This window comes from Zonotrichia albicollis, chromosome W (genome assembly GCF_047830755.1).
Source record: "Zonotrichia albicollis isolate bZonAlb1 chromosome W, bZonAlb1.hap1, whole genome shotgun sequence".
In the NCBI taxonomy this organism is placed as follows: domain Eukaryota; kingdom Metazoa; phylum Chordata; class Aves; order Passeriformes; family Passerellidae; genus Zonotrichia; species Zonotrichia albicollis.
This window is the reverse complement of record NC_133859.1, coordinates 5,451,409-5,466,702: the sequence shown is the minus strand read 5'-3', so window position 1 is coordinate 5,466,702 and position 15,294 is coordinate 5,451,409. Positions and strand designations below refer to the sequence as shown.

The window sequence follows — 15,294 nt, the reverse complement described above, 5'->3', positions numbered from 1 at the left end:
TTTATGATTTTATCAAAACTCAGTTTAATGTTATTGGCTAATTTCTCTTTTTCCATAGCTTGCATGTTTCTCTCATCAACTTCTGCATACACTGTATTTTGCAAGGAGTTGTATTTCTGTTAGCTAACTTAACTCTCAGAGTGCTTTTATTCTCCTATTTTTTCAGTGTATTTAATTCACTGGTTTTCTGTTTTATTTTTCAACATCTTATCTACTTATCTCTTGCTTCTGTTTCTTACTTTCACTTACAGCTTAACTACTACTTTTCTTTCAACCCCTTACACTTTTTCTCACGCTATTCTTCTACACAATACACTTCCCTCTAAGGAGATGTGGTAAAACTTGTAATGCACAATCTACATTACCTCTATTCTAACTCGTCTATATTCACTCTCAAACATTCCTTCACACCCGCAAGACACAAACTGGATCATTATTGCTAGTAAATCACGGGTCCCTGTGGCTCCCCTCAACTTGGGGTTGGCCCACAGGTCTCAGCATCTCTGGGCCTCTTGGAAGGGCCCTGATTCTGGTTGCCTCTGGTGCACATTCACCTGTGAGGCTGTCTGCGTGTCACTCACGCTCTTACAGCTACGGCTCCCTCACACATCTGGGGAGCACTAGTTTCGTTTGCAGGTCACACACACGCACTTCAGCCGCAGCCCCCACCCTCCCGGGGGACACAAGCCTGGTTTGCAGGTCACACGCACACACACACACACACACACACACACACTTCCACTGCCCCCTTCCCAGCTGCCTGGGAAGTTGGGGCGGACTTTGCTTGTGACTCACTCTCACACGCACAACAAGACAACAATACGGTACCTTTTACTTTCACATCACTTATTACAAGTTTAGTGTTACTGGCCAGTTTTGGTGGTATTGGATATCCTTTCTACCTAGCTGTCTTTGTCTAACTTCAGATGTTTTTTTCACTATACTATACTTCTTTAATACTTTGTTGAGACAGGACTTATCTGCTCCTGTATCTACTCAAAAATTCTAATTCTTCATTTAGGGGTCCCACCTCAAAGTTTACAAAGGGGTCTTCTAGATGTTGCACCGGGTCCCCTGAAGTGTAAAGCCCCTGACCCTCTAATCTTCACCTCTAAGGATCTTCCCTAAATTATCTTGTTCCCTGGCTATTGCCACATTGAGACTGAGCTTTCTACACAACCTCCTGACATGGCCTGCCTCTCCACAGTAATAGCAATGTCATTCTCTCAAAGGGACTGGATGTCTTTCCATCCCTCTTGCACCTGACAGTACAAGAGGCCTATCCTTGCCTCCTCCTGGTGGTGGACCCGCCCACCCTGCACTTTCTCTAGCTACAGCAACCATGATCTTAGCCTTGGCCTTTGCTTTTTCTTCCTCCCGCCTTAAATACACCTTCACTGCCTCCCTTAATAACTCATTTATGTCCTTCTCTTGCCAATCTTCCATCTTTTCCAATTTCCTCCTTATATCAGGCCAAGATTTGGTAACAAATTGGACTTGTAGTAGCATTTGACCTTCTAGGGTGTCTGGGTCTATTCTTGAGTACAACTGGAAGCTCCGCTTTAGGCGGTTAAGCCAGGCAGCAGGAGCTTCATCCTTCTCTTGTGTACCCCCAAATGCCAATTGGGTATTAGTTCCTTTGGGAACTGACTCTTTAATCCCCCGTATTATCAAAGACCTATATTCCCTCATGGCCTTCCTCCCCTCCTCCTGGTTAGGGTTCCAGCTGGGATCCGTTAGTGGCAATTTATGTTCACCTGTTGGCACCTGGGGTCCTGGATGGTTCTCTTTCTCCCAAATTCTTATGCCAGCCACCCTAATCATCTGAACCTCTTCTGGGGAAAATAATATACTCAGGATGGAATTCATCTCCCCCCAAGTGTAGATATTTGGACCTAGAAATTGATCCACTTGGTTGGCTATGCCCACTGGGTCCTCAACTAAATGCTCCAACTCTTTCTTGAATCCTCTCACCTCAGAAGCAGTTAGGGGAGCATTCACAAAGCCAACACCTCCCGCTACTCCTCCCATAGGAACCTCTCTGAGGGGAAAGAGTCTCTCTGCCTTGGAGGTCTTGGATCTGGTGCTACAGTACGGCCCATCTTCAGATGCCAAACTACTTTGAGGGATATCTGGGTTACCCTGAACTTTCTGCCCATCAGCAGGTGTATTTGGTGATAGCTGTTTACTGGGCAAGGAGGCATTTGTGTCCCAACTAGGAGGAGGTAAAGGGACAGCAATTGGAGGGGGAGAAGAGCCTGAGTGGATATTAAGTGGAACTGGAGAAGGGGTGGAGAATGCAGCAGGTGGAGTAGGCACTTGTGGTGATGCAGAAGGAACTGGAGGAGCTGAAGGTGGTGAGGGAGTGGTTACTGGAGGAGATACTGGGTTTATCATAGGGGAAGCTGAAGAGGTAGAAGGAGGAATTTGAGCCGGTGGTAATGAGATGGCAGCCAGGGGAAGAACCAGACCTGCCATTTGAGGTGCTTGAAGAAGAGGATTATAAGGTGGAGGGGCAGAAGGAGGTAAATAATCCAGGGGGTCCCATCTTTTATTAGTCCTATCATCCCCTCTTTCATTCCCCTCTTTCTTCTTCTGTACCTTACAAATTCGCACCCCTTCATCCCCAATAGCGTTCTTTAACCAGCAAGCTACATACAGTAATTGCTCAGGATCAGTATCCCCTCGAGCTGTCAGATAATTATTTAGTTGTTGGCACATCCACTTGTCCTTTGTCCCACACCAAGGCCATCCTCCTTGCAACTCTAATTCTGGCCAGACTTCTACACAATAATGGATCATTTTCACTTTATCTAATCCCTCTGTGGCCTCTATAGAATCCCATTTTACTAACAGTTCTCCTAAGGGACTATTGGGATGTATATACCTCAGTCTCTTGCCGGTCTTTTTACTATTACACCCTCCCATTTTTCAGGTCTCAACAGTAAAAAATCCCAAAGGTGCCTCTACTGACCAGTAATTTCAAAAAAACCCCCTCCTTTGAGGAGCTTCAGCCTCCTCCACCGAACTTCAAATTTCTGCCTGATGCTCAGGACTTTATACTGAAACAACTGCCCAGTCTCTTGATTGCCCAACTTTCCCCACATCAGGTCTTACATCTATCGGGACTTGAACACACGAAGCCTCGGCCTAAGAATCCGGGTCGTGCCTGACTCCCTCAGTCAGGAAAAACAACTGCCTGATTTTTAGTTTGCCTAACCCGGCAATTTTTAGGCTTCACTGTATCAGGACTTAAAAGCAAACCGCAGCCTCCTTTGCTGGGGTTTGTGCCTGACTCCTTTGTCAGGACTTACTTTGCCTGCAGGGCTTGTGAGCTTACCTGAATCCTTCTCGGGACTTACTAATCCTACCCGAATCCTTCTCGGGACTTACAAATCTGCCTGACGTCCCTCTGTCACGACTTACTTTGGGTGCGTGCCACTCATACAACTATTCCCTCCGCACGCCCGGAGGGGGTGGGGGGGCCCTTTTTTGTTTCCCCTTTAGGAGACGACTCACTCACACTAATTCCAAGCACTTTCCCCTGTTCCCGGCCGGCTTTCTCGTGAAAGGCCGAAAACGTGGTACTTAGGGGTCCGCTCTCAGGTCGAGGGTCCGGCTGCAGGCCTCGTCTCACTCACACGGACACACGCTCGTCTCCCACTCCTGCCACCGGATTTCTCACCAGTCCGGTGCTCCAGTGCTCCTCTGCGTCGCTGGTCCTTAGCCGATCCCTCTGGTCCTGGTAGCCAGCTGTCCTGGAGGTCTAAGATGGCCAGTCCTGGTGTCCTCTTTCGGCGTAGCTATCCTGGATGAGTCTCCAGCTGAAATAAACAGGGCAAGGAGACTTCTTCTCCTTTTTAATGCCTTTATTATAAGTGATCAGCTCAGGATTGGGCAGCTCGACGGGGCTGCAGCTTTCCGTCGTCTCTCCCAGGGCGACCCAGAGGAGGAGGAGGACATGCACAGCTTTGTCCACTAGGGGCAGAGCTGGGGGTCCGATCCTCGTAGGAGCCTTTAGGGCTTCAAGACCCTCCAATGTTGAATTGGTCTCAGTCTCGCCTCCTCCCAGACCCTGCCCGGGGGCTCTCGAAGACAGGGTGAGGAACAACGTAGGTTTTCAGCATCTCTGCAGGCCCAGCACTCCGCTCCTCACGTCCAGACATCACTCCAATCTCTCAACTCTTAGGTGGCTTGTTGTTTTTGGGGTTCTTCCCGCACGTTTGGAGTAGGCGTCCCACACAGCATGCTGGTCCTTGGAGTTATTTGCATATCCCTCCCCTCCAAAGTCTCTTCTCCTCACTGTTCGGGAGGTTACCCACCCTTCACTGTCTCAGAGAAGGGCCATTAACTCGCCCCAGCCAGGGCTTTTACTGATACAAAAGCAACTATTAACAACAACGACCTGTAATTACCATAACACAAGCAGCAGCCCAGCAGCAACAGTGGTAACCTTTTTCTCACAGAAAAAATTGGCAGAATTTTTGTTCATAACAGCGGGGGTGGCAGGATCAACTGTGGGGGCGGCAGAAGTGCTTGTCTCTCTTGGTTCCAGACGAGGCGGTTCTGGCATGGGCTCTGCTGCTGTGGGACTGGGTGGTGGGCTGACTGTGGGTTCTGTGTCAGCCACCACCAGAGGCGGGGCGGGTCCGCAAGCTGGTCGCCGTCATCAGCATCTTCCTGAACAGGAGCCAGGCCGGCGGGAGGTGGCGGGGGTGGTTCCGCTGGCTAGTCCCTGTTCTCAGCATCACAGCAGGCATGCTGAACAGGAGCCGGGGCAGCAAGAGGCTGTGGGAATTGTTGGGGATTGTCAACAGCTTCAACATTTCCACCTGATGCGGCAGGCAAGGGCAGGGCCACCGCGATTAGACCGATGATGGGCTGTGCTGGAGGCGGTAGCGCCTGCAGGGCTGGCGGGGCATCTTCAGACTGGCAGGCAGCGTTGCAGGCACGCCCCTTCTTGAAGACAGGCTCTCGTTGATCACAGCTGCTGTCAATCACGTGTCCTGGCAACCTGGGCGACGCAGTGACAGGTGGTGCCAGAGGTGGCACTGCTGTCAGAGCTGCTGACGGCTCCTTTTGCACATGCTCCAGAGGGGCAGAAAAAAAATCTCTGCTGGCACCTTGGGCAAAGCCTGCACCCCTACTCTGCATGGGGGGGCAAGCCAGCGGCGGGGACTGTCCTTGAATAGTCTCTTCTCCCTCTGGCCGCAGCAGAGGGTCTGGTGGCCGTCCGCATGGGGGGACACTTCCCCCTACAACTCTGATGGAGGCCCCCACCGAGTCAGAAACGCCCTTCAAAAGAATGTGGTCCCCTCTCACAAATGTGAAAAGCAGCTCCCAGGTCGGCAGCTGCCGATGGACCCTCCCAGTCTGTTGGAAATGCCTTAGAAAATATGCACCCAGGGCATTCCACACTCGGGGGTCCTAGGAAGAAATTCATGCACATGGGAAGCCCATGGCATTTGGCCCAGTCAAAAAACTCGTAAAGTTCTTGCCGGGAAATGAGAACTCCAAGGTCACAAATAATGAGTTCCCAGAATTCAAAAGTGAGTCTCTCTCCCCATGAAAATTGAGTGCTCACTTCAACAGACATCTCTTTCCAAAGTCAAAGCCCACCCAATCAGGCAGTGCCTTTCAGAAGAGCTTCCCCCACTCCTGCTTCTAAGGCTTGGGGATCAAATACGGCCAGAAAAGACCAGGTCTCTACCTAGGGAGACTAAGGAAAGGGTTAATGAAATAAACGCTGGCAGGAGACTTTTCTCCTTTTTAATGCCTTTATTAAAAGTGATCAGCTCAGGGGGAGGAGAACCGAAGGGTGCACACTTACTCTGCCACTGCTCTCACTCTGCCACTGCTCCCGGAGTGACGAGGAGGAGGAGGAGGAGGAGGAAGAGTGCAGCTTTGTCCACTGGTCTGTGGGCAGAGCTGGGGATTCTGTCCTCTCGAGAGCATGGGGAAAATCCCTTGTTCGCTTTTTCAATTTGACTCCCAGGGTCCTGCCTCTAGCTGAGGTCCTTCCTTGGCTAGGGCGAGGGGCAAAAAAGGGTCTCAGCATCTATGCAGGCTCTGGGCTTTGTTCCTCACATCCAGACATCACTTTGATCTCTTAATTCTGTGTTGACTCGTTGTTTTTGGGATGTTTTGTAAAGTTTGGTGGGATGGCTTTCCCGTGGCATGCTGGCTCCGAGGTCATTTGCATGCCCTCCAATGTCCCCTCCTTTCACACTTGGAGAATGGTCATCCACGTGGCAGCAGGCAGGGTGGTACTGACAAAAGGAGGGATTCTTAACCACCAATGACCGGTAGTTAACGAAAATGACTGGTGATTACAATAACAAACAGTTAGAACTCCACCCTGGCAGCAACTGGTCCAACCTGTTCACTCTGCAACCTCTTAAAAAACATGGGTAACCTTTTTTTACTCATAACAGTTAATACCTTTCTCTCTGGAGAAAGCAGGTGGCAGTGTCCAGGATCAGGATCCCGCAGGGTCCTAGAGGCTTTTCCCATCTGTCCCATGAAGATCTCTGGACACTTTTCCTGGGAAGATCCAGCAGATTCTTCTGTGCTCAACCTTACTGCGAACTCTGCCCAAATTCAGGGTCTTGGTTCTACAGTCCAGGCCACAGCACACGTCAGGTCACCACTTACAGCAATGCAGGGAGGTCCCTGACGAAGGAGGAATGATCAGGAGGACTCTATCTTATCAGAAAGCTAATAAATTACTTTATTATACTATATTATTTTATACTATATTACAGTATATTACATTACATTTAAACTGAATCTGCCAAGCACTCAACCCTGCACACAACTGCACTGCACTGCACTGAATCCCGTGACTGTCACCCAACAGTCCTTGCACACACACACACTTGACCCTAATAGGCCAAGGAAACAAAACACCATGACTTTGGATAAACAATCTCCATGTGGCATTCTACTTTTGCACAAACACAGGCACAGCAAATGATAAGAATTGTGTTTTCTTTCTCTGAGGTTCAGAGAATGTGAATCCCAGAAATATTCTTGGGAAGAATGGTGCCTTGCTTTTCTCTGTGAAGAGAAATGTGGGGCTACACCCGCCTACGTCTCGCAGAAGACACGGCAGTTTTTGCGCTTTTGGGGAGTATCACGTAAACTTGGTATTCCGCATTCTCCAATGGGTCAAGCCATTGTTGAATGCGCTCATGGTACTTTAAAGCATGTTCTGGAAAAACAAAAAAGGGGAATGCCTGGAGAAACCCTGCACAGTCGATTGGAAAATGTTCTATATACAATCAATCATCTTACAGTTCCACAAAATTCAAACAGTCCTATCATTCTAAACCACTTTGTCTCATTGCAATCTTCCAGTGGGACGCACCTGCCTCGAGCAAAAGTCTGGATACGGGACCTAGCCACTAATAAGTGGGAGCACCCTTGTGACCTTATCACTTGGGGTCGTGGGTATGCATGCATTTCCACAGATACTGGGGTATGGTGGATACCTGCAAGGTGTGTTTGCCCTGATTTGTGACAGCAAAAACAGGATGTAGCCAACAGGCAACCTTTGAACGATGATCAAGATGCCGACCATCAATCAGTTGGCCCCTCTACAAGTAGGGAATGAACATTCTATCTTTTTCTCTGTTTCTGGAAAAGGGTTGTTGACAAGTTAGACTGCCAGTTCTTTGAGCAGAGTAATGATATTTTGTTACTGTCTTAGAATTAGTAAGGATTTCTTGTAAGAAGGAACAAGACTTGATGTTGGTAAAAGGATGGGATTGCAGAGAATTTAATGGTATATGTTGGAGAATCTCCCTGACCATTCTAAGTCAGCGTCCGATTGAGGTTCTAATTGATAACTGGCAAATTGCTAAAGGAACCTCTGGAGCTGTGTTTGTTCTCCTTTCTGCAAGGGGCCCCAAGGAGGATTACAAACACCACCTCCTCCTTTAAACAAAAAGGGGGAATTGTGGACACTCTCAGAGAGAAACAGATAGTTTCCCAGGCATCGTTCATGGAATGCTGTGAGAAACTGAGAGAAAAGAATTAAAACAATTCTTATCTTAATCTCTGCACCTGGTGTTTGTGAACATGTGGAACGTGTCCTAAGTGATGTTTATGGAAAGATGGTGTTGTTCCTAATTAACCAATTGGGTGACAGGTGTTACTAAGAACCAATCAGGTTCTGGGTGAACGATGTTGCTTATAAAAACATGAAGTTGTAATAAAGTGAGTTTTTATGCCTTCTGAAAATGCATGGAGTTGTGTCGCCTTCAATCCCGTTTCTGACTCAACGGTGACAGCCTCCAATACTGCCACTTCTCTCAGTTGTTGGGTCCCTTCCTCAAGGGTCTTCCAGTGCATTCTATGATGGTGCTTCTGCATTCTCTCTCTGTGGACAAACCTCTCTCTTAGACTCATTAAAAGCCACTCCCAGAGGGAAAGGGGCCCTGGGTCCCTTACAAATACCTGATTCACACTGGAGTCCTGGGTCAAAGGTCCCGTTCCCTTGGTAATGACAGCTCCTGCTGTTCAAGAAAACTTTCTCCCTGAAGAAGAAACACAAGAAGCTCAGTTAAAAGACAGCCCTCCCCTGATCTTTCCTCAAAACACAGGAGAAAGGTTATAAAGGATAAAGAAGAAAAAGAGTGGGATGAAGAGATTGGTTTATTCCCACTACGAGAGGTTCCAATGGGAGAGGGAGGGACGGGGTTTATAAACGCACCTTTGGCTTCTTCTGAAGTCAGAAATTTTAAAAAAGAAATAAAAGGAATATTAGATGATCCCATAGGCACAGCTGGGCAATTAGACCAATTCTTATGTCTGAACATTTTTACTTGGGAAGAGATGCAATCTATAATGAAAATAGTTTTTTCTCAGGAGGAGAGGCAAACAATCAGGGCTGCTGGAATAAAAATTTGGGAAAGGGAAAACCAGCAGGGCCCCCCAGGAGATCAGAAAATGCCAATAGCACCTCCTAATTGGGGTCAAAATGATGAGGAGGGGAGGAAACACATTAATGATTATCATAATTTGATAATCAAGGGAATAAAAGAGGCAGCACCTCGAAGGCAAAATGATAAAAAGGCTTTTGAGGCACATCAGGGGACAGAAGAAACTCCAACTGAATGATTAGACAGACTTAGAAGAAATATGAAACAATATTCTGGAATAGACCCTAAGAGTATTGTGGGACACCCTCTGTTAAGGATTAATTTTGTCACTAATGCCTGGCCAGATAGTAGGAAAAAAACTAGAAAAAAAATGGAAGACTGGCATGATAGATCACTAGATGGATTATTAAAGGAGACTCAAAAGATTTATGTCCAGAAAGATGAAGAAAAAGCTAAAGAGAAAGCAAAATTTATGGTAATCACTATGCAAGAAAGTAGTTTCCAGAGGAATCTAAAACCCCCGGGCACCATTCCTAGACATGAAGGTCATAGAGACAGGGGAAAGGAAAAGAACAGAACTCCAGGACAAACCAAATCTCAGGACAATTCTCAAAATATCTGTTTTTACTGTGGAGTTGAAGGACATTATAAAAGAAATTGCCCTGATTGGATAAAAGATCTGAAAATTTTCTGAGAGATGGGCCCAGAGGAGGAATAGGGAGGTCATAGGCTCTATTTTCTGGGGGACAAATACCATCTGGAGCCTGTGATAACTTTAAAAGTGGGTTCCCAAGAAGAAAAAATAGAACTAAAAGTTAGAGTGTAAGCAAAGACACTGTAAAAGGTAACAGGAGGAAAAGGAGAGAGTTTTAGAGTTCCTGTCATTAAAGAAGTGGTAATTGAGGGAGAAACTAGAATTTGGATGGGGAACGTCTTATTGGTCCCTGGGGCAGATAGCAACTTATTAGGAAGAGACTTACAGATGTTATAAAGTGGACCAAGGAAGATTATGTTAAATTAGAAGAGCTGAATTTAAAACTAGCCTCAGTACCAGCTTTAAGCTTACCCTCATTAGAAAAAACCCCTTCGTCTGTACGTAAATATGGAAAATGGGGTATCTCATGGAGTTCTGGTTCAGGAGTGGAGAGGAGCACAAAGACCAGTAGCTTATTTATCAAAGATTTTGCACCCAGTCAGCCATGTCTGGCCACTATGTATTCAAGCTATAGCAGCTACTGCAATCCTAATAGAAGAAAGTCGTAAGCTTACTTCTGGAAGTAAACTAGTTGTGTGTGCACCTTGTGCGGTCTGAGGTGTGTTGAATCTGATAAAAGAGGAAAAGATAGGGAAAAGAAAAAAAAGTGAGAAGGGTGTTGGAGAATTTTGCTCAGACATGGCTTGAAGAAAAAAAAGGGCCATGAAAATATACAGCAGATGGAAAAGTAAGAGGCAGCTGTAAGCAGGAAATTCTCAAGCCTGATCCTGTAAACAACAAAATTCTCAGGCACGTTTCTGTAAACAGCAGAATTCTCAGGCTTGTTTTTTAATAACAAGTAAATTACCTTGTCCTTGGATAGATATGGGAAAGCAGAGTGACAAACATGGAGGTCTTGAGAACCGTTCATAACAGGATGAGAAAAACAAGTCTTGGTCTCAATAACAAACCACAGGTATTGAAAACAAAAGGAGGGGTTGGTGTATAATCTGTCGCCAATGATGAGCTCGGGTTTTGCAATATGTATGAACTTAATTAACACGGTTATAAAATGTGCATGTTGGATTAATGAATCAGAGTTCGATGCTGATCAAAGGATGGGTCGTCTCTCTTCGCTTCTACAGAAGGGAAGGAAGAGAGAAGTTGTAGAAGGGGGAGGGATGGTTGGCAGACTCTGGGATGTTGGAATGTGGAGTGTTATAGGTTGTGGTGAGGAATCAATCACCGACTAGTAAGTCCAAATAAAATGTAATTTATTAATTGTTAGAGCAAGCGATAGTAGGCAAAGTCAGTGCTGGGTGAAACCAACAAAAGGCTTGCACCCACCCGGAAGCGCTGGGTGTGGCTGCGGAGTCACCGCTCCACCAACGGTTCACACCCTTGTGGTGTTTCGCGGGGTTTATATATAGTCCTGTTTTTGGTTGACGTGTCTTCAAGGTAGTACTCTGCGTATGCTCCTCCTGTTGCTAGGTGGTCGTAGTCCGCCTCCCGGTGGTCTGAAGATGAAGGCCAGTATTTTTCCTTATTTGGTAGGTTTGTCTGATTCCTGGAATTTTTAGGCTCAATCTACTGAGTTCCTGGAATCTTAAGTTTACTGAGCGGATAAGCTAATACTGTGCTATCAATCATAGCAAGCCCACCACCCATGTCAACAGTTTACTAAGCAGATAAACAAATGTTGTGAAACCCATTGTCTTTGGTTTCACCTTCCTTATCTTTTTAAGTCTGGAAATTTACTAGGCAAACAAATGGATGTGGTGCAACAGTCTTACTGGAATAACTTTGTCAGCTTTGATGAACAAACTTAAAGTTTTAACCCATTACAATCCCCCCCTTTTTCTTTTATCCATTTCGTTCATCAAATCGTTTCAGTTCTTGTTTTGCTAGCTCCTTAACAGCATCAAATGTGCAGCTTCTAAGTGTCTCTTTACTATGGCAATTAATCTATGAAATGCATGGCCCAAAAGTGAGCCCGAGTAGTGTGTCTACTGCTCCCTTTTCCTCTGGGAGTTGGTTGTATTTGGTTCCTAGTAGCAAAAGATTAGTATGCCAAGGTTCTTCTATCATTCAACTGTCCCTGTTCTAAACACAATTAAAACGCAAGGCAAAATAAACAAAAGCAGTAAAAATCACATCCAATATTCTTATAACATATGTCACAAAAGTACAGGCAAGCCCACCAAGCATGTCCAAAAAGGGCTAATAACTCTTCCTAAACTCAGGCAAAACGATGATTGTTTACTTGTTTACTTTGATTAGCAAACGTTACACATATATATTTTCTTTTTGGCTGGTTAAAGCGTGTTATTCCTGTTATACCAGCTGTTACAGCGCTAAGTAATACAATAAAAATAAGTTTTATTTTTCTTTTCCCTTTTTCTTTCCCTTCCTTTTTGTATCAACCTTTAGCTTTACTCCTGGTTGTTGTAGTCTAAACTCCTGTAATTCTTTTATACATTGATCTAATACTTTATCAGGATCTCCTTTAATGGGCCCTACGATAGAACGCTGCGTTAAAGGGACCAATCTCCTACACCTTGCGGAAGCTATGTAAGACCTACTTTGAGCTTTAACCCTTTTTATAGTATGCTTTATCTCCCACCAATAGTAAGCCAAAATCTTCTGTTCAGGAGATTCGTAAAGATCTAAAGCCGAAGCTGTATACAGCCCCCTCTGCCTTCTCAGGTCCCTCTGCCAGCTGTCAAATATGTGCTTGTGCTGGCATGTGTTCCACCATAAGTGCCAGAGCAAAGACTGCTCCCCCCAAAAGGTTTTACCACAACCCCCACACTACAGTGCTACCCAAGCGGCACAATACGGGCTATAACACTCAAGGCAGTTTTTTCCCCCGCTGGTCCCCTTATGTAAAAAGGCGATAATGATTCAACAGTGTCAATCAATTCCTTTGCCGTTTGGTGGCGTGTCACGGCCCTGTCGACCGCTTTCGAGTGTCCCTTCAGTTGTATCAGTAGTGGCCGCAGGGTCAGGGGCAGCTTCTCCTCTAGTCGCTCTTTGTCTTTGTCTGCCAGATTGTCCACCAGCCGTTGCATTGAAAGCAGACTTGGTCCACTTCGCAGGTAGTTATACAGCTCCTGTAGGGGTAGAGACACAGGGATATCCCCTTCCCCAATATAAAACTCCGGCAGAATCTATCCACTCAGGTTACAAAATTTAGAAGAGAAAAACCAGAACCTGCCTGGTCAGACGGTAGATGTTGCCTCTGAATTGAAATGTTTGCCAATTCATTGCCAATTTAGTGACTATTCCCCTTTTCTTTTTAGGAGTTCATGCTCCGCCTGTTCCATAATCTTTCTCTTTGTTAGGTTAGAATCTATTCCTCCACAGGTACTTACCAGTCTGCCTTTGCTCATCAACTCGGTTGCCTCAAGCTACGGGAGAGGTATAGTCTTCTCGGCAGCAGGGGTATTTCTTCAGGAGGGTCTAACCTATCACTGTTATGCTGTTTCAGAGAGAGAGCTCATTATCAAAGGGTACAAGGGATCGGATTACAGGGGCACCGTCTATGATTTTTCCAAGAACTTGACTGCCCCCTTTTTCTCTTGTAGCTGATTCCACCGTCTATCCTGATAAATTTTACATCTACACCCTCTACTGTGGGGTTAATGAAGTCTTTTTCCATTATTTAATTGTACTGGTTTAGGGCAAATTTGTTAAAGAATCTGCAAAGGAGGGCCCCTCCAGAAAGCGAAACCCACACGGCCCCTCCCCCCAACCGGTTCGGGAAAAAATTCCTCGGAGAGAGGTGGAAAGAACCTGTTTATTTGACTGGCCCCGCACCCCCCAGCACACAAAATGAACAATACCCGATGACACCGCTCTGAGAAAGATGGCAAAATCAGAAAGTCTCTTTCGGGGGTGGTTGCTCTGTTCTCAGTCCCTCCGGCGCTGGGCCAGCCGCTGCAGCCGAACCCTTGGTGTTCCCGGGTCCCAGTCCGGAGCAGGTTCAAGATGGTCACAGGAACAGGAGAGGAGAAACAGTCCAGGAAGCAATGTGGACTGTTTAGCTAGAACTAGCTAATAAGCAGAGGCAGAAAGCAGAGCAGAAGCAAGTGCAGAAAAAGAGAGCAAGCAAAAGCAGCAAGCAAAAGCAGCAAGCCCAAAGCTGGAAGTAAAAAAAAACAGCTCTGTGTACTGCTTGTCTCTGTGTCCTGATAAGAGAAACCCAAACAAAACTTCCACTCTTCAGTGCCGGTCTTAAAGGCACAGAACAGATGAATGGGGATATACAAGCATCATAACGTCACCCCAGGACAAATTAATATCCAATCACCCGGTTTAAATGTGAGAGTCCATTTTTCAGGTTTCTTCACAAGTCTTTTGATTCTGCTGGCATGAGATTCACCTTCTTTCTGTGGTGGTGTGGAGAGTCAGGGACAAGCGTGCGGAAGAATCTCGGGCTGTACGGTTAGATAGGACACCCCCCACCCTGCAGTCAGACCCATGCTCCGTGCCGGGCTGCACCCAGCTGGACGTGAGCAGAAGGAAATGACGCTGACTGCCCAAGCCATAAAAACCCTTGTGACCCCTCAATAAATGCCATTTGCTGTTCACCACATTGGTGTCAGGAGCATATGGACCGTGTGACCCTGGGCTTTGGGCCACCGTGCGGGGCTTAGAACCAGGTCGCCACGCCTTGAAGGCAACATCTGGTGCCAAAAACCCGGGAGCCGATCAGCGCCTGGGGTTAGGGGATTTCGCCTGGACAGGGGACCGGCGGCTGCACAGCTGGCCTCGTGCAGTGGGGGGGGGCCGCCCCAGGACCGACGTGGACCACGGAAGCCATAGCGAAGGTCGTAAGTCAGATGCATGCACAATGGGGTATTGAGTGTAAGCTTAAAGACCTATGTCTTGCATTACCGAGACTGATTAGGCTTGGGGCTATAGAAAGCCCAGTGGATATCCTCCATCCGGGGGTTTGGGATAATTGTACAAAAGCTCTGGCCGAGGAAACCATGTCCTCAGGCTCAGGGAAAGCACTAAACTCGTGGGGCAGAGTTATCCAGGCTCTGCAAAAAGCTCGGCAAGAGCAAGAAACCTGGAAAGCCACGCAGACTTGTTTATTAGTCACGCCACAGTTGGGGGTGGGCGCAGCAATGCAGACCGTGGAGGACTTTGATCAGATCGGCGGCACAGAACCGCGAACGCCGGATTCCCCCGAGCAGACCGACTTACCATCAGACGGGGGGGAACACGGGCTGGCATTTTGGCAGGGGCTCGCGGAGGAGGCGACAGAAGCAGCCGGATTGTCGGACACCATAGGGATCGATAAAAACGCCCCCCCACCGTATGCGTTTGAAAATGGCCCCGAACCGCGTGTGCAGGGTGGAAAGGAGGAGGCGGGGGGCGGAAATGCGGACGGCTTGCTTAACAACGCATGCACGGGTGAGCGGGGAGAATGGGCCGCCCCCGCAGAGGAGCGTAAGACCAATCAGAGCGCTCAGTTCATATTAGGTCCTTATAGGGCAAGGATCTCCCCCAGCAGGAGGCGGGGGGAGCCCAGGGGGAGGGAATGGCCCGACCCCCGCAAGAAGGGGCGGGGTGGGAGCCCGAGAAAACAGCAGAGCAGCCTGGAAACGTCCGGCCAGTCAACTTCTGGCTCGGACTCTGACTCGAGCTCCGAGCTCGAGGGGGGATCGGGGGGTTCCGACTCGGATTCTAGTTTTAACAGAAAGA

At 47.3% G+C, this 15,294-nt stretch overlaps 1 long non-coding RNA gene across 1 annotated transcript; it reads right to left on the bottom strand.

Annotated features, from left to right (window-relative positions):
* Positions 1 to 10,841: 10,841 nt before the first annotated feature.
* Positions 10,842 to 14,956, bottom strand: LOC141726944 (uncharacterized). The gene is made up of 3 exons (XR_012577901.1): positions 14,794 to 14,956; positions 12,954 to 13,723; positions 10,842 to 12,692 (listed from the first exon to the last, which is right to left on the bottom strand). It is a non-coding gene; the product is annotated as an uncharacterized LOC141726944 (long non-coding RNA).
* Positions 14,957 to 15,294: the final 338 nt, after the last annotated feature.